This window comes from Myotis yumanensis, unplaced genomic scaffold (assembly GCF_028538775.1).
Source record: "Myotis yumanensis isolate MYYU_CA2020_CCGP unplaced genomic scaffold, mMyoYum1.0.hap1 SCAF_20, whole genome shotgun sequence".
Lineage (NCBI taxonomy): Eukaryota > Metazoa > Chordata > Mammalia > Chiroptera > Vespertilionidae > Myotis > Myotis yumanensis.
In genome coordinates, this window is record NW_027223771.1 from 6127826 (window position 1) to 6154094 (window position 26269).

The following is a 26269-nucleotide window of genomic DNA, read 5'->3' on the forward strand; positions in this document are numbered from 1 at the left end:
TTCTTCCCACAATCCCCCCTCTCAGCAAACTGGGCATTAGGATGGCTAAAAGCTCCCCCAGGTGACTCTAATTAGCATCCAAGGTTGAGAACCAGGGGGTTATGGGAATGAGAAAAGGAACAAAAAGTTGTGAATTACACGTAGGGAGCAAGGGTCCCAGCGTGTAGGTCTTGGCAAATACTGAAAACTTGAGTCAAGACTGACATTTCCTGAGGGTAGGCAGGGCAAAATTTCCCCCAAAGGAAAATTGGGTTGCTGTTTCCAATTCTACAAGTTGGTATTATTTGGAGTAGGCACTATTCAAAGTAGGTATTATTTGAAGAAACTGATGTTTAGGAAAATGAAGTGATTTTCCTAACAACCTTAGAGGTAGTAAGGGACAAAGATCAATCTGCATGGCTCAGTAAGCTAGCCTTGTGTACATGAAAGGGCCCTACCATTTTAAAAAATATGTTTTTTATTGATTTCAGAGAGAGGAAGGGAGAGGGAGAGAGAGATAGAAACATCAATGATGAGAATCACTGATCGGCTGCCTCCTGCATACCCCCTACCAGGGATTGAACCCACAACCTGGGCATGTGCCCAGACCAGGAATCGAACCGGCAACCTCTTGGTTCATGGATCGATGCTCAACCACTGAGCAACACAGGCTGGGCCTACCATTTAAAAAAAATAGTCTGGAATCTATTTTCTCAGAGTGCTGTGATCACGCATATGCTTCAGATCCTCCCAAACCTGAATTTGATTCCTGCTTCTCTTTCCTCTTACACCTGAAGGCCTTTCCTGCTTGTCCTAACAGGAGGCTTTGGGCACCCATTTCCCCAATTCTGTACCTACACCACTGCTGACCTGACCCCTCCTCTGGCCTCCCCAGGAGAACATGACCACGCCCCACCCGGCACCTTCCCTGAAGTCCTGGGACGCTTGCACAGGCTCCTGGCGGTGTTGCCACGGTCTGTGTGCCCATCTTAGTAAAATGCAAGTCACTTTCAAGGCGACACGTCCTCTAGTCTCCATCGTGGTGAGTCTGTTGCTTACTAGAATGGATATACCCAGCTCACGCCTGGGGGCTGGATGGATAAACGGTGAATGTGTGCCAAGAGCTTCTCCGTGGAATCTTTCTGGAACTCTTGACTATTTTCTTGTCCATTTGGGCAACTCTTTATCACAGTTTCGCAAAAATTGAAAATGGGTTGCTCTATGTTGATGAATGTCAAGGATTTTCTAAGTAGGGACTTCAAAAAAAATAAAGGTAAGAAACATATTGCAGACCAAATATTCTCTCGTTTTCCAGGGTCATAAAGGACACATTAAGGGAATTGCTAGACATGCACCTCTCACTTCCCGGGTTTCCCTCCTCTGGGACACTTTCGTCACTTATCCGAATGCTTAAGAGGTGGTGGGGTTGTTGTCAAGTCCTTAATGGTAAATATTTAATCAGTAAAATCCTTCTTTGAGGCTCTCTAATGGTGTATGTAACAAGTAATGCAAGAAATACTAGACCCCTCTCAAATGCAGCCTGGACCACCTACAGAGCATGCGCAAACCTCCCCCGGAATTCAGAGAGCAATGTGCTGGTCTGACTATTCTGTTTCATGTTAGAAATGAAATTTCTTGAAAGCCTCCTGAATGCCCAGCTTCACCGGGCTATTGGCATGCAGACTCTAACATGAAAGGCAAGTGCATGATGGGAAGCAGTAGCTGATTTTAGCACAAGAGAACCAAGGAATGGCGTCATAGGAGCAATACCAGTCACCATTCCCAACAGGGGAAGCATGAGGCCAGAGGCAATACTGGACCAAGTCCTGTTGCTCATGGGCTCTGAGGGGTCCACCAGTCCTCATCGGAGGCAGGTGGGAATCTGTGACCAATATATTATTGATCAAAAAGGAATACAATCAAGGCAATTCTGAACTGATGCCAGAACCAATGGGTCAATGTAGGTGTATTTGGGAAAGATACAAGTATCATTTGTAATTATAGAACCAAGCTTTACTCCAACCACAAAAACAGTGCAGAGCAGCAATTGAACCCGGACAAAGGCAAGCATCTTACACTGGCTGTGATGTGTTCATTCTGCCAGTATTTTATAGGGGCCACAGCCCCTGATCAGATCCAGTCTGTCTTCCCGTTTATGGGGCCAAGTGCGGGATATCGCGAGATCTACCCCTGACTCTGACGTCTAGTGAAGCCACTGAGCAGCACCCAGGACCACAGAAACTGTACTGTCAACCTCACTGAAACACTGTTTTTCTTTGTTGAACTCGCTCCTTATACCACCGAAGTTGGGGGGAAAGCTTGTTCTTGCTTAGACTTCTTTCAAAAATATGGTTTTTATTGATTTCAGAGAGGAAGGGAGAGGGAGAATTAGAAACATCAATGATGAGGGAGAATCATCGATATGCTGCCTCCTGCACACCCCACAAGGGGATCAATCCTGAAACCCAAGCATGTACCCTGACAGGGAATAGAACCATGACCTCCTGATTCACAGAATGTTGCTCAACCACTGAGCCACACTGGCCGGGCTGCTAAGCCATGTTTATTTCCTCTGATCACAAGGAGAGCTCATGTTGTGCAATGCAGGGAAGTCCCTGTCAGACCTTGCCCTGGGGAACATTTTTTTTTATTTTCCCACTGCTCTATCTTGCTGACAGCAGGCTAGACTCAAGAACAGCAAGGTATTGGAACCAGAACGGCAGCAAAGGGGTATATGGTTCTAGAAAAAAGCCAGAGGGACCAGGGCTCATGCTTCTAAGTGGCAGGTCAGTTGATTTAAGAGCAAATAACAGAGCCAGATATCTGGGAGTAGGAGGGAGACTCATTGAAGGGTTTTATCATTTTATAAGTGTGTTAAAATACATTTTTTATGCTGAATAAGTGACCCTGGGAATCCTGGATAAGATTATATTTGACAACCCTGTATTATTAGTGGGACTTAAAAGCCAGTAATTTCTGAGTAATTATGGTATTATATGGATGACATTTCAATGCAACTCTTTACGGCATCTTCTAACATTTCTCTCCTGACTGGATAAGGCAGGAATATCTTCACATCTTGCAAGTTCTGTTTGTTATTCTGTGAGCTGTTACAGAGACTTGCATGTCTGGAACCCCTTTGTAATCAATTATTAATCTCTCCCACGATCACTCCCTGGTTACAGGAATTCTTACTCTCCTTTCCAGTTCTCATTGAAAAAGCTACATAGCACTAATATTAATTTTGTAAAATAAGTCACCCATAATCTCCAGACCTTATTATAACTTTTCTTATTAGCATATACTTTCTAGCTTTTGCCTTTATGAATACATATTTATTATTGCAACAGACCATATGCAAAATTTAATATTTCTAAGTTAGCACTGTGTCATGAAAATGACCTTTTTCCTATGTAATTTCGAGATGTAATTTCAATATTTAGCTATGTTTATGCAAGTTAATGTACCATCATATCTACAATAACTCTCCATTATTCATCATTAAAGGCTGTTTGCAGTTTTCATCATTACAGTGAGGGCTGAAATGAAGACTTTTGTGGAATGAATTTCTTATTCACCTTCATCCCCCCCCCCCACCCCCCGGATCCCAGCACAGAATCTGGTAAGCAATAGGCACAAACAAATATTTTAAAAGTGAATTAACAAATGATACTTTTGTTTCCTTCTGATGACATTTCTTTAGGATGAACTTTTAAGAATAAGAGAGATTCCTGGGACAGAGGGTCAAAGTTCTTCACATGTACTTGTACATCGCTTTTTAAAATATTTGTATCAATTCTTTAAAGCTTTCACTATTATTATTACTTCAAATTTTGGTCAGCAAGATGGTACCCTGGCGTTGTTTTAATTTGCACAGTACAATGTACACAGCGTCAGATTCTTAGTGGCTATTCTACTTGCCTTTCTCCCACTGGACGTCTGGAGAGCATCCTGATGCAGCTCCAATTCCTGGTGCTCAGCCTAGGGCTTGGTATGTAGTAGATGCTCAATAAATATTAAGCCAATGATCTGCCAAACACTTCTGACCACTGTGCTGCTGGGACATCTAAATAAAAATCAAAAAGAGTAGTGGTTAAAGCAAACGTTCCAACTCTGCTTTCTATGTCTATTGGGACCAAGTGGAGTCCATATAAAATGGAGATATTAATACCACTGTCTCATAGAGTTGAGATGCTCTAATATAAATATACATGAGCTAATAGAAATAAATGCCTGACTCAATGAAAACACTCAACAAAACACTCGCTTTATCTGGGCCCATTTAGCTAAGGAGTCTGCCTGTTTCCTTTATAAATCGAATGAGCTTGCCCTGGCCAGTGTCTTCAGTGGTTAGAGCATCGGCCCGCACCCTGAGGGTCTCAGGTTTGATTCCCAGTCAAGGGTACATACCTGGGGTGCGGGTTTGTACCCCACCCCTGGTTGGGATGCATGCAGGAGGCAACCAGCTGAGGATTAACAAAACAAACAAACAAAAATTGAGTGAGCTCATAATGTGTTACAAATATTAATTTGTTGATAGTTTTACCAAATTTCGGGCAAATTTTTCATATTGTGTACTTTTAAATTTTATTTTCTTATCAGATTAGTATGTTTTAAAATGTTTTATGTATTTGAAATGGTCCTCCTTTGATTTAGTATTTTTTTCCAGCTTCATGCTGAAAAGGTCTTGATCAAATGTTTCCAATGACTGTACTTTGAGTATGTTTTTAGACCTAAAATTTAAGATCTGTTTAACTCGGTAATGTAGCCAGATTTTATTTAGGTTCATAGCATAATGCACAAACGTAAATTCACTCTCCCCTTCTCAACCTGTTATCTCATCACTACTAATTCACATGGTAATTACTTAAACAATGTGTCACATACTGATCAATTTTGAGGGTTTATATGTTACCTTCAGTGTCAGTGCCATACCGCTTACCCGGTTTTGGTTGTATATACATCCTAATATTTAGTTGGTTAAGGCCCTCTCCGTGCCTCTTTCCAGCTTCTCAGTACCACAATGATCTTACTGTGAACTATCTTTTTATTGATAATTTTTCTATCATAGTTGACATGATATATTAGTTTCAGGTATAGTGGTTAAACATTTGTATGACTTACAAAGTGATTTCCCTGATAAGCCTAGTATCCACCTGACACCATACATCTATAATAATAAAAGCATAATATGCTAATTAGACCAGACAACCTTCCAGACAAAGCAGGGGCTGCGAGGGAAGCCCGGGTTCCAGGTGCCAGAGGGAAGCCGGTGCCGGCAGCCGGGGGAAGAAAGGCCTACTCTTGCACGAATTTCGTGCACTGGGCCTCTAGTAGTTATAATATGATTGACTCCATTCCCTATGCTGTACAACCCCCTGACTATCCTGTAACTACCAATCCGTACTTAAGCCCTTCACCTTTTTCACCCGAGCCTCTGTAGTCCTAGCCACCCCCTCCTCAAAGAGGACAGGGGTCATGGGCCATTGTCCACCTGCTCACACTGGTGTTTTCTTCATCTTGCACAAGTATCCCTCTGCTAATATGCGCTTATGAAAATAAAAAGGTGGACTTAGAGGGATGATGGAAGAGAGTATATTTCTTTGTGGATGTAAAGTTTCCATCAATGAGTCTAGCCTCAAAGTCACCTGCCTGGTGCTCTGATGGGTTCAGAAATTTGCAGGGTCTGAACAGTCTACTGGATCCTTGTAGGAGTCTCCCTGTGCATAACCAAATTTCATTGCCACTAGAGGAGTCTGCCAAATGTTTGTGTTGCCAAGAATTGAATCATAAAGGCAACTGGTTCAACGGGTATAAAGATGCTTTGTGCTTTAGAGTTTCAACCTGGCAATAACAACATGATTTTCCCTTCAGGAGTAGCAAGCAAAGGTATTTTTATGGCTATGAAAGAGCAGCTATAAAAACTTGACATCACTGGGCGGTCCAGCTTAATCCAGTGGAGTGGATATGTGAGTAACAACTTATTTTTCCTTCTGTTTTTCTGACACTATTATTGGTACAAAAACTTTCTCCTGTTCTTTCCACATTTGTTCCCAATGAACAAAGCTCAAAGCCACTTAACAGAATTGCCTTGTGACTAGCCCAGTGGCTTTCCCTAGTTTGAGTTGCTGGTTCCAAATGCTGATTATATTACCAATACAACGCCCAGTAATTCAAATCACTCCCCAATAAATCAAGTTACTGACAAGCAGTGTTATGAAAAAACATGTAAAAGTAACACATACTTTTAAATTTTTTCTCAATATTTTTCAATGAGATTATTTTGATCGATCAAGGAAGAAAGAATCTGGGAGGGAGGGAGGACCCTCAGGGCTATATTAACAAAGTTTCATTGATTGGGTGGCTTAAACAACAGAAATTTATTTTCTTATAGTTTCTGAGGCTAGAAGTTCAAGACCAAGGTGTCAGCAGGGTTGGTTCTTGTCAAGGGCTGCAGGGAAGATCTGTTACAGACCTCTCTCCTTGGCTTGGACATGGTTGTCACCTCCCTATATCTTTTTTTTTTTAATATATTTTATTGATTTTTTACAGAGAGGAAGGGAGAGAGATAGAGAGTTAGAAACATCGATGAGAGAGAAACATCGATCAGCTGCCTCCTGCACATCCCCCACTGGGGATGTGCCCGCAACCCAGGTACATGCCCTTGACCGGAATCGAACCTGGGACCTTTCAGTCCACAGGCCGACGCTCTATCCACTGAGCCAAACCGGCTTCGGCACCTCCCTATATCTTCACACGTTCTTTTCTCTGTGTCTCTGTGTCCTGATCTCCTCTTCTAAGGACACCAATTTGATTAGGGCTCACCCTAAGGACCTCATTTTAATGTATATGGGGTACTGTTTAAGAATGCGGATTTGGTGTACTGTTTAATAATGCAGATTTGATGTACCATTTAGTAATTCGGATTTGATGTACTGTTCAGTAATGCAGATTTGAGGTACCGGATAATAATGCAGATTTGAGGCACCGTTTAATAATGCGGATTTGAGGTACCATTTAATAATGCGGATTTGATGTACCGTTTAGTAATGTGGATTTGATGTACCATTTAATAATGCACACTTGGCATACCAGTTAATAATGCACATTTGGTGTACCGGTTAATAATGCACAACAAATGACCTCTCTAAAGACCCTATGTACAGTTAGGAAGATACTGAGAGTTAGGACTTCAACACGTGGTTTTAGGGGGTACATAACTCACCCATAACAGTCCTTACCACCCATCAACTTGCAGTGAGATTAAGAAATCTTTGAAGAGTAAAAGGAAATCACTCACTCAAATCAGAGTGAGGCATTCCTAATATTTTGACATTTTTCCTTCCCAGATTCATTTTTTGTAATGTGTAGTTTTGTTCCATGACTGAAATCATACTATATATACAATTTTGATTCTAGCTTTCTCCAATTAATGTTATAAAATGAGCAGTTTATAGGTATTACACATTTAAATTTTATGTTATTTTCTCTAAGTTTGGGGATCACAGTGAATTTGCCTTATGAAAAAGCATTTCATCATCTGATCCTATTTTTGCCATCAATTTGTTTCTGTAACAAGAGATGACTTATTTATTGAATGTCTAAACAACTTAAGAATGAGATTCTGCTTTTTTTCTTAACCAATATATTTTTTATAAACTGTGTATCTGTCCATTTTTTTTCTTTCTGGTCTTACAGCTGCCTAGGTTTTTTATTTTATTCATGCATACTGGTATTTATGGCTTTTAATAAGACATAATTCATTGCCTTTTTAAATTTTAATATAATGTAATATTTATATGAAGTTCATCTCTTTTATATTAGTTGTTTACTCTTCTCATTTTTAAATGGTTCATGAATTATTTTTCTCTGTTTCATTTGTTAGATTTACCAACAATCTATTTATTATGCTATGGTTTTCCAGATGTAGTCACGATATTTATTTATTATTTCAAGTATTTTGTATAATTATCTAAATTTGTTTCTTCTTTTATCTTTATTTACATCCTTTTAAATTCTCTTGAAATGTTTATTCTTTGAAAATTCTAACTAAATTCACAGATTAATTTTCTCTAAAAAATTATCTTACATACTATACTGTCACCTACTCATGAGTTTTATAAAGGAATGAAGCAATTTTACTTTTATTTTAAATATTCTGTCCTTATATCTTTAATGAATTCCTTAAATAAGAAGTTAAGCAGGAGAATGAGATTGCTGGGTATTTTTTTTTTCTTTTCTTCTTTTTCTAATCCTCACCGAAGGATATTTTTCCCATTGATTTTTAGATAGTGAAAAGGAGGGAGGAAGGGGGAGAAAGAAGGAGAGAGAGAGTTAATACATTTTTTCTTCTGTAGCTTATTTCTTTTTAAAAATATTTTTTTTTATTTGAGAGAGGAATGGAGAGGGAGAGATAGAAACATAGATAATGAGAGAATCATTGATCAGTTGCCTCCTGCATGCCCCCTACTGGGGATGGAGCCCGCAGCCTAGGCCTGTGCCCTGATAGGGAATCAAACCGTGACCTCCTGGTTCATAGGTCGATGCTCAATCACTGAGCCTGCCAGCTGGGCTAGAATTATTTCTTCAGATAAAATTCTGTGACTAGGATTAGAGAGGCAACAAACATGAACCCCTAAAAACCTTCTTGCAGTTAGAGCATACACAAGTCCAGGGAGTCCTCCTCAGGCTTACAATGGGAATGTCGCCCCCTGCGGCCCACTGCTTCACCTGCATGACCTTGAGTGGCAGCCCTGTAATGCGTCCCGAAATACCAGCCTATTGCTAGCTCACTTCTTAAGGATTAGCCCAAAAGAGTCTTCAGAATAAAACACCAGCCCTGGCCAGTTTGGCTAAGTGGTCAGAGCATCGGCCCTCGGACTGAAGGGTCGGGGTTCAATTTCCGGTCAAGGGCATGTACCTTGGTTGCAGGCTCGATCCCAGGCCCTGGTCCGGGCTCATGCAGGAGGTAACCAATCCATGTGTCTCTCAAGACACATCAATGTTTCTCTCTTTCTCTCAAATCGATAAAAATGTTTAAAAATGTACTTTTTTAAAAAGGGAGAGCTCAGCCTGGTGCTCCCTCCCTGGTTTACTATGAATAAATGTCTCTGTCCTTTGTCACAGCTTCCCTGTCTCCTTCCTGTCACTTGGTATCTCTGTGTCCCTGTGCATTTTCCAAAAGCCAGGATGCAAAGCCTCCCGACCAGTTAAACGCAGTCAGCATCTCGTGCCGAGGCCATTTCTGCTCTGCGACCAGCAGCGATAATCCACGAGAAGGCTGGCTTTCCTGCCGGGGAGTGGAAATGGGCAGCAGGTGGCTTTCAGTCATTTCGACAGCACCTCATTGAGCTGGTGCCTCTTTCTAAAGCACAGCAGGAAAATTGCTCAGTTGTCAATCCATACATGCCATTTTGTAAGAATTTCCCTTAAAAGCTTGCCTAATTGATGACAAAGCCATTGGCTGCCTTTGACCACAGTTAGAGCATTAAAATAATATAATCGGTTACTTGATTTCCTGTAGATGTTTCAAATTCAGTTATGTTTTATTTCAAGAGGCCAGGTTTTATGCATTGTAACGTATGCTGTGCATAGCTTTAAGAAACTATATATATAAAAGGCTAATATGCAAAGTGTCCCCTCAGGAGTTCCACTAGGAGTTCGATTGCTTGCTATGACATGCACTAACCACCAGGGGCAGTTCAGAATGAAGGAAGGCCCAGGCAGCAGTGGGCAGCCAGGGAAGGGAGGCCCCAGCTGGCAGCCAGAAGGCCCCGATCCACCTTGATTGCGGCCAGACCTAGGGACCCTCCCTGTGCACGGACTTCGTGCACCTGGCCTCTAGTTAATTATAAAGCAGATCCTCCAGATATGATCTGGGTTGATTCTCATTCTGATCCCAAGACCAGTATCCTGGTTAACATTAGTCCCCCAAAAGAAAGAAAATTCTATGTACAAAGAGGCAAGATTTAAAAAAAAAATGTTGAATTCCATGCTACAGTGAAGACATTGGGGATCATTAGGCCAAGACATATCTGAAGAATAAGTGTAAACATTTGATTCGAGGCTGATTTATTCCTCTGAAAAACAAACCCGCCACAAATGATAAACACCATGTCTGGACTCCGGTAAAATCCCAAACCCTGTTATTTAGAACTGATTGGGTGCTCTGTGGATGCTGATTTTGAGTGAACTCCAAAAAGAATCATTTGAAGAAATAATTACTTCTTCAGTTTACAAATTCGATGCAGTTGGTTGCCTCATGTAACCCCTGAGTTCTCTCTCTTCTGTGGTTTTCATCAATTTTATACTTAATACCTGTTACTAAAATGGAAAAATTTTCCAAATATGATCTAGAGCCATGACATTGATTTTAATGAGAAAAAGCATATCTTGCATCTATGTGAATAATGCATTCAGAAGTTCCCTGAAGGTCTGAACGTTTTTTGTATTCCTCTCCACTGCCCTATGTCCAGTCCTCCGGCCTTGACCCACTGGGGCTAGAGACACAAGTGAAGACAGACCTCTCCCCTGAGTCTGTAACTCCTGAATCATAAAGTTTCTAGGAGCAGAACCCCATGAGCATGTCAGAGCCAGAGAGTTGAGTCAATTATCCAAACGGACCAGCCAACTTGAGCAGACAAATAAGATGCAAGTTAGTGATGAGGGCATTTTAAAGGCCAATGTTTGGGTAAACACCAAGAGGTACAATTGCTAATCCTATGTTAATAGTATGTTTAGTTTTGTAAGAAACTGCCAGACTATCTTCCCAAGTGGCCGGACCATTCTGCACCCACCAGCCATGGATGAGAGTCCCTGTTGCTCCACGTCCTCGCCAGCATGTGGTGATGTCTGTGTTCTCGGTACATTTTATTTTAGTGTCTCATGAAATACTTGGGATGCAGTTGGAGTAAAAAAAATGGCATTTGTTTACCTGAAATTCAAATTTACCTGGGCGTCCTGTGTTTATCTGACACCCACAGTCTTGGGAGAGAGAAGTCGGTGCTGACCTCCTGCCCTGTGACCCCCCACCCCCCGTCCTAGTGTCCAGAGGAGCCAGCAGCCTGCAGCCATGCCCCGTTGGCTCAGTAATTGTGCAGGAAGATCGGTGGGTAAATTGGACATTGTGGAAATTTATAATCAGACGGTACATACAAACACCGTGAGATAAATTACCCATATTAGCTTTTACTTAAACTATAATTGAATATGTGAATAGAAAATTAGTGTAATGTATTGATACCATCTGGTGCTCCAATTTTATACCCGGTTTTTTCATCTGCGTTAATTTAAACAAGATTGAATTTTCCCCCTACATGTGGTTTTGTTTCATTAATTACTCTGTTTTCATTTAGATACCATTGTATTGACCGTGATCCTAGGTGGAGCTAATCATTTGTAGGTAACAGAATAAGCCAATGTTCTTACCAGTTATACACATGCTAAGACTCCATAGTTTATCTGAATACCAGGACTGAGCACTTTCCAACAGTACACTGCCTTCCCCAGAAACGCATGTCAATAGATTTGAATTCATTCACTCGTGTATCCTTCTGTATCTCTGTTTACTGCCTACTTACCTGTCAGGGACTTGCTGAGTCCTAAGGACAGAATGAGATATAGACATAGGTAGTCCCAGCAGCTGTGGCATCTCAGGCTGGTGAGAGATTCAGACCCATAAACTGATCAGGACAGTGCGATTCACTAAGAGTCAATTACAGTGCTCTGGGGACACACAGGAAAGAGCCCTTAATATGATAGAAAGAAGAAAAGTGAGTAGAGAGATAAATGAGCAAAGGAGAGGCAGTTAGAGAAAATGAGCCAAGAGGCCGCAGGAAAAGGCTTTTAACACAATTCGTGGCTCTATTGTTCAGCTGAGTGCTTTAGACGTGTACAGGACCAGAAGCACATTCAGAGATTTTCATACACACATCAACGTTTCTGCCTTAAACTTGTGTTGCTATGGTGTTATTTTTATAAGACAAAGAAAGGCTGTAAAATGTTCCAGGGTAAAGGAGGCTAGAGATTTGTAATTGAGTACAAAGCCTGACCCTGGGCCGGATCCCATAGTGGAGGGAGACGCTGTGAAGACCAGAATTGGGTCAACTGACAAAACAGGAACAGGAGCAGTGGGTTAAGCTATTGCATCCTGTTATGTTCAGGAAGCTGCTAACTGTACTGTGTTATATAAGAGAATAGCCTTATTCTTAGGAAATACAGACTGAGGTGTTCGCGTGTTAAAGACCATGATGTACGTGACTTATCTTCAAGTGCACGCGCCTGGGTTGTGGGCTGCTCGATCCCGGTGTGAGGCGTGCAGGTAGCAGCTGATCAATGTTTCTCTCGATGCATACATTAACATATATGTGTGTGTACATGTGGAGAGAGAGTACAAATGACAAATGATGAAGGAAATAAGGCAAAATGTTAATAGGTGAAACAGGGCACAGGATACCTGTGTTCTCAGTATTCTTTTTTTAAATGATTTTTCCATTGATTTTAAGAGAAAGAAGGGAGAGGGAGAGGGAGATATAATGTGTTGTCCCCTTGGTCGGGGACTTGGAAGAAGTGTTGTTTTGAAATTCAAATTTATCTGGGTATCCTATATTGTATCTGTACTAGAGGTCCAGCGCGTGAAATCACGCGAGACCCAGAGGTTCCGCCACCGGCGCCGCGGGACCCGTCAATGCACCTCCTGGTGACTGGTCATTTGGTCGCATCGGCATTACGGCGTTACGGCCACTGGCTTTTTATAATATAGATTGTATCCTATATTATGGCCAACTTCCCAGTAGGTTCTCGAGAAGTATTTATGAATCAAATTAAAAAGGAATGAAGTTTACCAAGTGCTTCCTACATCCTTTCCATCTCATCGCCCTCTCCCATGGGTGTGTAAGAGTTTGACACACTCACCCTTTTTCTCTGTGGTTTCTAGGGATGTCACCTTTGCCCTGGGGGAAGTTATGCTAACAGAGTCAGAGAATATAAAAGGTAAAGGTTTGCGTGTCAGATGGGAAAACTGGAGGAATCACTGCTCAGCCAACACTTTCTCCTCCATCTAGTCTAGGCATAAGCAACGGAGAGAGAAGGCAGATGACAGTTGTTCCTGAAAAGAGGGGCCTATTTTCCCACCTGGTGAAATATTGGGTCCAGAGGACCAGGAGGGTTCCCAGGCAGATGGGGGAATCCAAAAAGTGAGGAGCCCTCTGTCCTCCTTCCTGTCCTGCTCCATGGGAGCCTGGATTCACCAGCCATTGCTGTGAGCAGTAGCCCCCGGAACTCTTGGCATACAGCACTAGGCGTTTATTTTTGCGCGCAGGTCTGCATCTTGGTCTTGGCGGCTCTGCTTCCGGCTGTGGGTCTCTCTGCACTGTGGTCTCTTTGAGAGTTGTTCTCTGTCTTTTCCTGGGGTTGCTGAGAGCCCTCAGGCATCAGCTTCTGGCCTCGGCTATGCAAAAACCAGGAGGGAAACTTCATGGGTGAATGAAGCCACTTTCCCTGTAGGAGCCTGGTAAAGGACTCCCAACCGAGACCAGTGGAGTCCAGAAGAGTGTCTCTCCGGAGAGGCTTTGAGAACACACAGCTCGCCGCCTCCAGGCAGCCCCCCGGGAGTGCTGCTGAGGAGGAGGAAGGCTGGGGCAGTTGCTGGCTCTGGGGCTGGCAGGGGAGAAGCTGCTGGTGGACTCCAGCTGCAGCCTTCCAGTTTGACCGCCTCCATTAACACTCTATGTATCATGGCTCTGCACTGGGCTTTGTCAGCCTCTGAGTCAGTGGGGGGAGTATTTAATTAAAATCACTGTGGTGCTGTGGAAATGAGAGATTGGGAAGCCAGCCAAGCTCCCCAGCCCTTCTCCCTCGCTGGTCCTTCTGTGCAGACTGCCAGGCCGGGGCCTGTGACCCTCCCTCTGTCCTCTCTCACTGGGCAGATGGCACAATTGAGCTTCGAACATCAAGAGGGTGGCGCTGGTGCGTTTGACAGCTGTGCACAGGAATGGAGGGGCAGCTTCTGTTTCCTTTCACAAATCATTGCCGGGAGGCTGGTGGCCACAGTGGGAAGGGAAGTGGTGTTATTATTAGATTGCATTGGACCTGCTTCCAAAGGTGATGTGCACCAGGGAGTGTGGAGGATGGAGAAGCCAAGGATCCTTTTTCTTAGGAGTCTGAGCTGAGACAGGCCCACACCCGCCTGGTGAGGCCTCTGGGAATCTGGGCCATGCAGGTGGTCCAGGCCAACATCAAACGGCCCTTCTCGCTTTCTAAGCCCAAACCAAGAACTTGGGGTTTGATGGACCCCAGCGCACAGCACATGGCAGAGGGGAGAGTGTTGATCACGTGTGCCCTGGAAGAGAAGGCAGGGCTGGACAGGTGCTCAGGGCACCGGCTTGCGCCCGCCACTAATGTAACTGAATGATATGAGATGGAGAAGAGGAGGGCCTCCCAGCACTCCGCATTTGAGCCCCACGACCTTTGCATAGGACACCCTGGGGAATAAGAAACCAGCCAGCAATCATTCTGACACTTCTGTACATTTCTAACTCCTTACTTAATTGTTAAATTGCTTCTCAAGTCTAACCAGCCTCAGTACTTCACACGGACTATTTCCAGGAGGGTCTGTCCTCAGATACCTGCCTTCCCCTCCCAAATCCACTTGTGCAAACTGGTTGAATAGCAGTGATGAGAAAGAAGAAGTGGCTCTGAGGGGTGGAGAAGGTCCTGTGCAAAGGGCTTGAGTGTGGAGCACCCTGACAGCTCTCTCAGCTGAGAGTGGACTTATGGTATGGGGATGCTCCTCACTGGTGCTCGTGTGCAATAGGACATGAGGGTCTCACGGTCTGGGCTGTTCCTACTAAATGCTGTCTTGCTAAATGTTAAATGCTAAGATGCAGCTGCAAACAGGATGAGTTTGACAATGACTCAACCAGATAAGCGTAACCAACTGCAAAGAGGAAATCAATGTGTAATTGACCAGATAGTATAAGAAAGCAATGGGTCAGCTTCCCTTCCTGGGGACAGAGCTGCCTGGACCTGCTGCAGGTCAATAAAACCACCTTGTGACGACAACCACGGCTCATTCTTGAATAGAGCACACAAGTGGCCCCGCACGGCCACTCCCCGAGCCAAATCTGTCCCCAACATTCCACACACTACAAACCATCTATAAAAATAAGACTTGAGTCCTGTCTGGTTTGGCTCAGTGGTTAGAGCAGCAGCCGGCACACCAGAGGGCCTTGGGTTCAATTCTTGAGCAATAACATGGGCTTCAGTTGCAGGCTCAATCACCAGCTTGCAGGAGGCAACAAATCGATGTGTCTCTCTCACATCGATGTTTCTCTCTCTGTCTCTCTCCCTCCCTTCCATTCTATCTAAAAGCAATGAAAAAATATCCTTGGGTGAGGATTAAAAAATAATAAGACTTGTGACACTAAAATGATGTCCATGTAAAATGAGCTTAGCAGAGTGTCAGCAGTTTCACCAATGAAGGTGAATACAGGTCAAAGTGTTCGCTTCCCAGGAGTTCTGCTGCACACGCCACAGATATGTGCTTTTCTAAGATTCTCTGTGAGTTGTGTCCATTGCCACTTGGCCTTCCTCCCTGTGACAATATCCATCTCACTGTCCAGTGGTTCCTCATAGCGCCTGACTTCCTTGCCTGGCTGTGCCTTCTGGTCATCACTGCACCTGAGGCCTCTATAAAGATTTCTGAATGTTGTTCACATCACCAGGGAGGTGTGAGGGAGAGGATGTGGCTTTTTAAAAAGACCCGCATGATTCCCAGCTCTCTAACCTTTCGGTGCCTTCATTTCCTCATCTGAAAAATGGGCGCATTATTCTAACCCTGAAGGTTAATCATGAGGATCAAACTGACATTCACTACATCACTTCTGACTCAATCTTTTTACTCTCAATCCAGTTATTTACAGTGTGCATATTTTTCTTACTATGTCCTTCCAGAGTGATATCTATAATAATAAAAGCGTAATATGTTCATTAGACCAGACGTCCTTCCGCACGTCCTTCCAGACGACCTTCTGGACGAAGCCAGGGCTGCGAGGGAAGCCTGGGTCCCAGGTGCCAGAGGGAAGCCAGTGCCGGCAGCTGGGGGAAGAAAGGCCTACTCTTGCACGAATTTTGTGCATCGGGCCTCTATTAACAAATAAAATGGTTTCCCCAGCATTTTAACTTATTGGGTAAAATCCCAGGGTTTCATCTGGTTAAGACCAATATTTTATCTGTTTAGCATCTGCAAGACATTGACAGTGTACTTCTGTCTGCTTTTTATTCATCATCCCAGGGGGAAAATCTCATAGCACTGTGAACATAGCTTACTGTATTTATCCAGAACTGAAATAAGTAAATAAAAGTCGCAAATGGGAAACTAAATCATAGCCACAACACAGCAATTGCCTCTGGATGCCCGGTGTTTGGACATATCAATGTTTTGTATAAGTCTTAACTGCTTCTTCTTTTAAGTGAAATTACAAATAAATGCCATACTTACCAAGCATAAACTATGCAATTTCTTCCCATTATTCAATGCGGGATGAAACAGTGCAGTGAGAGTTCCTCGGGAGAAAATGAGCCGTTCTTGACAGGAAGAAAACTAGAAGCATGCCACTTTGTTCACAATCTGCAAGATTTGGCTCAAAGTGTTAATGCTTTTAATTCCCATCTGAGTAGCAATGGGAACAAGCAATTAGTGGTCCATTTCCTGTTCTCGGGGTTTGAGCAAGGGCCAAGCAATCGAGGGGTGTTATTCTGACTCCAGAAACAGTTCCCACAGAGGAGAGAGCTTTGCAGGCGCTAGGAGCACTTTATTTTTTGCGGTTTGTTATTCCTTGAAGTAAAAGGTGTGTCAGAGCGTAGGATGCTAAAAGGAAGGCAAGAGTCCTTACTTCCGCTCTAGGCACTCAGCCTTGGTCAAAACTCTCCCTCCATCAGTGGTGAGAAGACAGGGGATGAAGACCAATGTTTTTGTGCCTCTTACACTGTAGTATGTTTTTACAACGGATGTGCACTTCCTAGAGGCAGGACAGGGATGATAGGTCATCTGGACTCATGTCTACTTTGCCAATTCCTCCGACAGGAATCACCTCCCTGTTCTGGCTCTCAGTCCCCCAACTATACAATGAAAGACCTAGAAGAGAGGCTCTGTATGTGTGTCAAGATCTATGCTTCTGCAGTTCCAGGAAGCGACATTTCCGCTGGCCAAGCATATTTGCCCGAGAATTCTCTCGGCGGTGATGAAAAAATCATATTTAGATTTTTATTGATTTCAGAGAGGGAGAGAGAGAGAAACATTAATGATGAAAGAGAATCATCAATCAGCTGCCTCCTGCAGGCCCCCTACTGGAGATCGAGCCAGCAATGGGGCATGTGCCCTGACCTGGAATCGAACCGTGACCTCCTGGTTCATAGGTTGATGCTCAACCACTGAGCCACACCGGCCGGGACATTTTTTGACTTTTAAATGTGGCGAGGATAAGATGAAAGTCAGTGACTTCAAAACTGGTTGTACATGAAGATTATCGAGGGAGATATTTTATTTTTCATTACACGCTTTTATTGAAGTATGACTTACACTCATGCAGAAAAGCATACCAACCGGTGTGTTTTCACGAAGTAAGCACACCCCTGAACCTAGGTGGATTGAGAAATAACACATCACCGGCTCCCAGGGAGCTTTCAAAGCCCAGCTCCCCAGGTCCTAGTGGACCACTGAATCAGACGCAATAGGGCAGTGATGGCGAACCTATGACACGTGTGTCAGAGGTGACACGTGAACTCATTTTTTTGGTTGATTTTTCTTTGTTAAATGGCATTTAAATATATAAAATAAATATCAAAAAAATAAGTCTTTGTTCTACTATGGTTGCAAATATCAAAAAATTTCTATATGTGACACGGCACCAGAGTTAAGTTAGGGTTTTTCAAAATGCTGACACGCCGAGCTCAAAAGTTTCGCCATCACTGCAATAGGGTATGAACCAGGGATCATTATCTTTGCAGGCTCCCGGCTGACGCTGTCATTTGCAGACCTCTGAGGCAGAGGTCATTAATTTGTTGCTGTTGTTCAAATAAATAGGAGGGCTCTGATCATCGACATGGGAAGGACTCGGACTGCATCAGCGTGTCAGCCTGTCGGAAATCTTGTCAACCTGGAATAACCATCCCACAGGAAGAGGCCCAGCCCCAGGCCAGACATTCTGCTTGGAGCCTTATGCGCATTCTTCCTAATCCCCACAATGACCCTGCAATGCTTGTGTTAGAGTCTAACACAAGTGGTTCTCAACCTGTGGGTCGCGACCCCTTTGGGGGTCAAACAACCCTTTCACAGGGGTCGCCTAAGACCATCAGAAAACACATATATAATTACATATTGTTTCTGTGATTAATCACTATGCTTTAATTATGTTCAATTTGTAACAATGAAATTGGGGGTCACCACAACAGGAGGAACTGTATTAAAGGGTCGCGGCATTAGGAAGGTTGAGAACCACTGTTAGACTCTTACTTGACAGATGACGTAACCAAAGCTCGGAAGGGTTCAACAAAGTACATGAAATCATACAGTCAGTGTTAGGTTTAAAAGTCGATCAAACGCAAAGATCTACAGTCTTTCCAGCCACCTTGTCCCACAGACTTCAACCTAAGACGAAAACCTGTTCCAACACAACCAACACACAACCGCTGAATGCACGCCGGGGTGGGTAATGGCTGACACGGGTGGTGGTTCATCATATTTTTCAATCATTGCCTCCATTCCAGCACAGGTTAATTCTCACTGTATTGTGGAGTTTCTATATAAAACTTCCATAACTGTATCTGCTTTGTGAGATCGGATAAAGGTGTTTCTCCATTCATAGGCTTTATACAGGAATGCCTTCACTCTAGAAATGCAGTTTTGGTCAGATGGAAGGGTGAGGCGCTGCACATATTATTTTATTGATTGGAATTTTTGTTATAGCGGTTCTTGTTGGAAAAAAATGTTAGCTATCTTTTAGGGCTTAACAGGGTTACATAAATGCTCCCGACACACATACCCAGTTGTGTCTAATTTTGTCGTTAATTGTAGAAGCAAGTAGAATCAATATTCCATAAAAACCTTTGAAATTCACAATAGACTCTCCCATGGATTACGCACCCTACCCCCCCCCCCCCCCCCACTATCACTTTGTTTTATTTTATCATTCTTTTACTTTTCATATTTTGGGGCTGGAGGTTAGTACCTTCCATCTGACATGCATACTCTTTTTTGTTGTTGTTAATCCTCCCCCAAAGATATTTTTCCATTGATTTTTAGAGAGAATGGAAGGGAGAGAGAGAAACATCAATGTGAGAGAGACAAATTGATTGGTTGCATCCAACACATGCCCTACCCAGGGGCAGGGATCAAGCCTGCAATCGAGGTACATGCCCTTGACCAGAATTGAACCCAGGACCCTTCAGTCCCTGGGCCGATGCTCTATCTATTGAGCCAAACTGGCTAGGACTGACATGCATCCTCTTAAAAGAACTGCGAAGTGAGATAGTGAGTAGAAATGACAAAGGTGGAAAGGACTGAGGTCAGAAGATGGATCAAATCACGTCTTCTCGCAGCTAATCAAGACCCTGATGTTGTAATGACAAATACTAACACAATTAGATCTAGTGGAGGAAGCTGAAAGCGAGGACTGATTCAGAGCTAGTGGCAGTGACTTACTCATGGGATGACACGCCACCTTTTCTTGGACAACAGATCTGAACTAGGGCCATCTTGTTCCCCAGAGGAGGTTTGTCACTGTCTGGAGACCTGGTTGTCCTCTGAGGGAGGGGATCTGCTGGCATCTATTGGGTGGAGGCCAGGGACACTGCTAAACATCTGAGAATCCACAAGGCAGCCCCCCCACCCCCCACCCCACAACAAAGAACTACCCGGTCTCAAATGCCAATGGTGCCATCTTGAGAGCCTAGTTTAGGAAACGGTAATAAATCTCACGCAGAGACCAGATTTTCTGTAAAAACAATGGGAAAGACTAAGTTCTTTCTCCTTGGATTGAGTAACATGGTACTAAGGAGGCCATACATCTGACGGGTTTGCTGAGCTGCTAAATCAGTCCCCCTCGGGGCTGCACTGGAAAATGGAGCTAAGAGGAACCACTTCCGCTTTAGGGCTCGGGTTATTAAGCCTCTCTAATCTCCTCTACGCCAGCACTCCCCCTTCCCAACCAGCCTCCTCAGAGGGCAGCATTTGCTATTCTAATGAGAAATAACACACAAGCTAAAAAATGATAGCAGTGCAAAAATCATCTCTTCAGCAAAGTTAATTTAAGTGTATAAAATCTCAATTGAAAAAATCCCTATTTTTTTTAGGACTCTAACTTGGAATACATGAGGCTGCCATGGTGTCCCTAGGAGCTAGTTGCTAAGGAAACCAAAAGCCAACCCACCGCTGATGCGCTCCATCCCTATGGAATTCTGTTATGGCCCATCAGTCATTTTGAGGGTTAGAGACACCACAGCGAACAAAATGATGACTTTATCTGTTTATCCCAGGAGGACAGTTTCAAGAAATAGATTTACCCAATGCCATCAGATTATCTAATGACCCCTCCTGGTAATGAGACAGAAAATGGATAGCACTCACAGAAATGCTATGTCGGAATACATTTCCAAATTCTTAATACTGTGGTTGTAAAAAATGCAAAGTATACTTTCCGATAGGTTTAAAGACTATAACCACAATAATAATAATAGGCAATGCCAATTATATACTGCATATAAGTGGTTAGTGTGCGGGGCACAGTGCATTAACTTAAATATAACCCTTGCATCATTGCTTAAAAACTGATTTTAAAAATCCATGTAACTCTTCCATAGTGTGCCAGGCACAGGAAGTGGTGTGTGTGTGTGTGTGTGTGTGTGTGTATTCCTCCTAGTATAATTACACTTGGAAGACTGTAACAATGGCCAGGGAGAGTTGTCAGTCAATGTGACCAAGATGACAATGTGTAGAAGGAACAGTTGTCAGAAATTAAAATAGAAAAACCTGGCCCTTCTGTGGGGCTGCTAGGCTTCCTCACAAGATGGCAGCTGGATCCCTAAGAGAGAAAAAGACAGATGGGGGGTGGGGGGGGGGGGGAGAGAGAGAGAGAGAGAGAGAGAGAGAGAGAGAGAGAGAGAGAGGCAGTCTGGTGGTAGCTTGGACTTCCTTTTCTAACTTAGTCTTGGAAGCCGGCTGGCTGGGTTCTACTCATGGAGACCATCGCAAAGACTGCCGGATGGATGTCAAAGGGAGGAAGCAGAGACCCTACTGGTCATGAGGAGTCTGGACATCACCTGTGAGAACGTGTGGAAGCAGGTCTACTGACGCAGCTGCCTTTGGAAAGTAAACTCTGCCCCAGAGAACATGTGATTTATGTGTTTGGAAAGACACTCGGGCTTCTTTGAGGAGAATGAATTATTGGGGGGTGAGGGTGTAAATGGAGCCCAGCCTGGTGGCCCAAGCAGTCCTGGGGAGAGATGGTGGCTTCGACTACGGTGGAGGGAATGCATCTAAAAAGCAGGAATGGATTCAGGACTGAGGACTCCGTTTGGACACATTAAAGACCTAATTAGCTCTGAAGACTAAGGGGAAGAATGAGCAAGGGTGAGTGTGCTTTTCTCACCTTCCAAGGTGCAGCGGGGCCTGACCCTTGACGGGACCACGTGGTATATTTCCTCCCACTCTCTTCCAAATGTGTGGGCCTCGCTATGGCTGGCTACCTAAGGGCGGGCTTTTGGTCTGTTACATTATTATCATTATTACCAGCACTCGTCTTTGGAATGCGTGTTTTGGGAGAAGAACCCTATGCTAAGTGAGAGCTGTGGTAGACCAGCAGAGAGCAGCTCACGTTGAGGGGGAAGAAAAATCTGGAAGGTTGTCTCTGTTCCTCCGGAGTGCCTGCAGGAAGCCTGCTTTGGAGACACAGGCTGGGGTTCCAACACCTGCTCCTCTCCAGCCACACCAGCTGTGTCCCTTAATGAGCTTTTCGGGGAAAATGGTACCCATACCCATGGACCCGTGCATGTCAGTAAAGTCAGATCCCACCCTCTTCCCTGAGCCCTGCATTCCAGACCTCTTATAGTATCTCCTCGCTCCTGCCGCAAATCACAGAGCAAAGAGAACTGACATTGAAACCAGGCACACCACACTCCAATCTCAGCTCTGTCGCTTACAAGTTGTTTGACCTTGAAATAGTTCAACCTTTCTGGGTCTGCTTCCTTCTCCATAGAATGACGACGAGAATCCTGCCTCATGGGGTTTATTGTAAAATTAAATGAAACAGCAAAAGAGTAACAGAGTCTGACACATAGTAAGTGCTCAATAAACTGTAGTGATCACTATGATATATCAAAGGATGAGAACGCCACGCATTTAGAAATTCATTGCTAGACTCCCACAGCTAGCGCGCATGTCCATTATACAACTACTGGCACTGCCCGCTGGCTGTGGTCATGTCACATCTTTTCATGGCTCAGTGACCTAACATTTAGAAGACAAAACTTGCACATCAGGAGCAAGTGGAAAAGTCAGTAAAACCCCAGAGAGCACTTAGGCACAAACCGACTTAAATGAGCGCGGATTTCTCAGTTTGGCCTGCTGGCTGGATGCGTCTACATTCTGCCTGAGCAAAGCTACGCTAGCCCAGAGGTTGCTGCAAGTTCACCAGTGTTATATGCACGTCACACACTTGGGAAGAGGTGAGCTTTCAAAAGCTGACATGTTTGTACCTATCACCACAGCCTGGAGCAAACAGGGGTCTGAGAAACACTTGCGAGCCTTCAGGGGCTAATGAGAGAAGCTATCACAGACCTAACCCTCCAGGGGACGCCAGGCATGGAGTGTGTCATACGAGTCATCAGCGTAGTGGCGCTGGCAATTCCCTGATGGTTGCTTTTATTTCTTAACTTCCCTGTCCTCATCTTGTATCACATAGCTCAGTGCACTCTAACAATGCATCCTGAATGATGTGTCAAAATTAGTCTTTTCTGGGAGCTTCCCCTGGTACAACACCCTGATCTGAGATCTTGTAGCTATGTGACCACATTTGTGTTTCTTAAAAAAAAATTTTATATATATATATTGATTGATTTCAGAGAGGAAGGGAGAGGGAGATAGAAACATCAATGATGAGAGAGAATCACTGATCAGCTGCCTCCTGCACGCCCCCTACTGGTGGGGGTCGAGCTTGCAACCAAGGCATGTTTCCTGACCAGGAATCCAACATGGACCTCCTGGCTCATAGGCGGACGTTCAACCACTGAGCGACACCAGCCAGGATTAAATTCTAATTTTATATCTTTACACTAAAACCTAGGCATTCTATGATATTATCAAAATATTTAACAGATATTTGAGTAGCTACATGGTTTAATTCTAATTTGTTTCATGTCACCCTTATTTTTGGAAACAGTTTATTTCCAAATTCCAACATTATAAACAGCATTGCAATGAACGTCTTCAGCAGAAAACTCTTCATTTCAGTTCATTTCCATCAACAGAATCCCGGAAACAGGATTTTATGTAAAATTACAAATATGTTCAAGACTCCTGCAATGTTCGCCCCGCTCTTTTCCCAAAGGGTTAGAGTCGCTTTGTATTCCTGTGTTGAATGTGTCTGCGTCACCATGTCAGTCTCCAGTGTCGAATATTCTCATTTTTTACAGTTCCATTACTCTGATTGCTTAAAAATAGCATCTCATTGTTATTCTCATTTCCATTTCCTTGCTAATGAGTGAGGATGAAAAAGTGCTCAAATGTGTATTAGCCATTGATATGCCAGCGTTTTCAATGGTCTTTGTTCCTTTTCCCCTTTGTTTATGGGGAAATTAACGCTTCCATTACTACCTGTTGGCATGAGCTCTTTTCTTATTAAGGATATTGCCCTTTGTCCTGTTTGAAACGAGTATTTCCCCTGGTTTATTTGTCTGGCAAGTAATTTTGAGAGAAATAGTAATTGTATATAAAATACCTACTGAGTTTTTGCCTTTGTTATTTCTTCCACTCCTTCTGAGATCAGAAATTTCTCCCCCCAGTCCTTTGTCTAGATTTGATCACTCTTTATTTATGCTTACAATTTTGATGATTTGTATGTGTTTAAACAAGCTCCATTCTCCGAGGTCAGCCACCCTCTATACTGCTGGGATTTAATAGGAAGTTTTAATTCATATTTTGTCTGGCTGTTCTGCTTGGGAACTCTGTTACAGCTATGATTGGCCATTTTAATAAGAGGCTTCTGTTCCAAGGCAATTATGTAAAGGACACAATTGGAAACATAAATAATGAAGAATAAATGCTTTTCCTCTCACTTCATTATTCAGATAGAGAAATAACAATTTTTACCCAAGCATGAGACCTACCCCAGTTTTAAACAAATAAATTTGCTACATATATATATATATATATATGTATATATATATATATATATATATATATATATATATATACACACACACACATACACGCACACATTTCTTTTGCCTGGGTTCATGGTAGAAATAAATTGAAGTTTTGAATGATTAAATCTACTGTTTTCTAGGTAACTAGGCACAGTATCTGGCATCTGCAAGATGAATTCTATCCAAAGGGTGTCTTTGCATTGTTAACCAAAAATGCCATGACAAGGGCTAGAATAATTTTACGATGCAGAAGGAAACGCCAGGCAAACTCCCCGAACAACAGGCTATTTATCACACTTTGCAGAGGTGATGCCAGTGCACACTGTTTTGATCCGCTTGACATAGTCAATAATCTTCCAGAAGTTTTTGTCACAGGACTCCTTTCAGCCATTTATCGAGCACAACAGTGTAATCCATAATCACAGATATTTCATGTGCCTTCTATGCAAAGCCCAGCAGTCCTTTTCCGAGGCTTTCTGTCTTCCAGGCAAACCAGGGAAAGAAAACAAATGCTTGGCAATGAACACCTGCACAGTGGCCGGGAGGAGTAGGCAAGGAGCTAACAGCTGAAAACAAGGCAAAGATATGTACAACGCAGCATAGGGTTTGGGCTTGCCGGGGAAATGATTTGTTGTCTATCATAGACGCAGATGTCGGAGACCGAAAGGCCTTTTGTGAACATTCATTTAGTCCACCTCTGCTTTTAGCCACAATCAATAAAACGTTCTAAATCTATAGGCAGATCTTAAAGATCAAAATGCAATATGGTGAAAAAATTAAAGGCTATGTTTGAGGTCATTATTTCCGTAGGCGGTCATGTAATTAACCCCAAGCCTGGATTCTTTTCTGAATAGAAGGTTATTTACACTTACTGGCTGGGCTGCTGTGGTGTTTAATGGAATACTGTATGTGAGAATACCTGTTCTGTGTTAACCATAAATGTCACTAATTCTCTCCCTCCTTCACCCCTTTATACCAGAGGTTGGGAGAGACAAGCCGTCAACTTGTCTTGATCGTGTAACTTGGGGATATCAAGATATTTTAATATTTACCAGCCTCAGATGGAAACTTCCTCTATGCCCAAATAAACTTCTTCACGATGTAGCTTGAGCACTTTCCCTCGGGTTTATTAGCCAATGGAGTTGTAGAACACAGAGGAGCAAACTCGGCAAGATCATCTTTCATCTGACGTTTCCGTAGACTTGAGAGCTGCCATTCACGGTGGCTGTCCGCCCAGCAGAAGACTGTATTGCCAACTAATATCTGACAAGTCCCTTGTTCTTCCTCCCCTATCTCATGTCCAGCTCCCCTTCCTACATCCACGTGTTACATCTCTATGACTCTGGGAAAGAATTCCGAAGACACCATGCCTGGCTTTAGGTTGGACTGTCCTCTTCAGCTGCCTCTCCCATCATAGCAAGGGCCCGGGAATGCATTCTGAGAGTCATTTCCATTGTCCTGAGTTATTTCGTGGCTGAATTAAATCTGGCACTTCATCCCAGCCTTCCCTCTAATGAGCATCGACTGACTGTGTCAAATGCTTTCCTGTCTTGCTTAAAATGTATGAGACTGACTTGCGTGGCCAGAGTCCTTTCATTTGTGGAAAATAGTCAAGTAGGAGGAACGGAAGAGAACATCTTTTTATTTTTCAGATTAGGAAAACCAAGGCTCAGAGAAGTCCAAGGAGGCACCAAAGTTATGAGTTAGTCAATGAGCTGCATTTAGTCTGAGCAAGAAATGAGCTGCATTTCATTTGTCTGTCTATCCCCAAATTGATGAAAAGAATTTATACAACCCAGGTCATTGTCTCTGAATTTGTCCTTTAAAACCAGACACCGAGGTCACGAAGGTTGGGGAAAGCTTAACATTACCT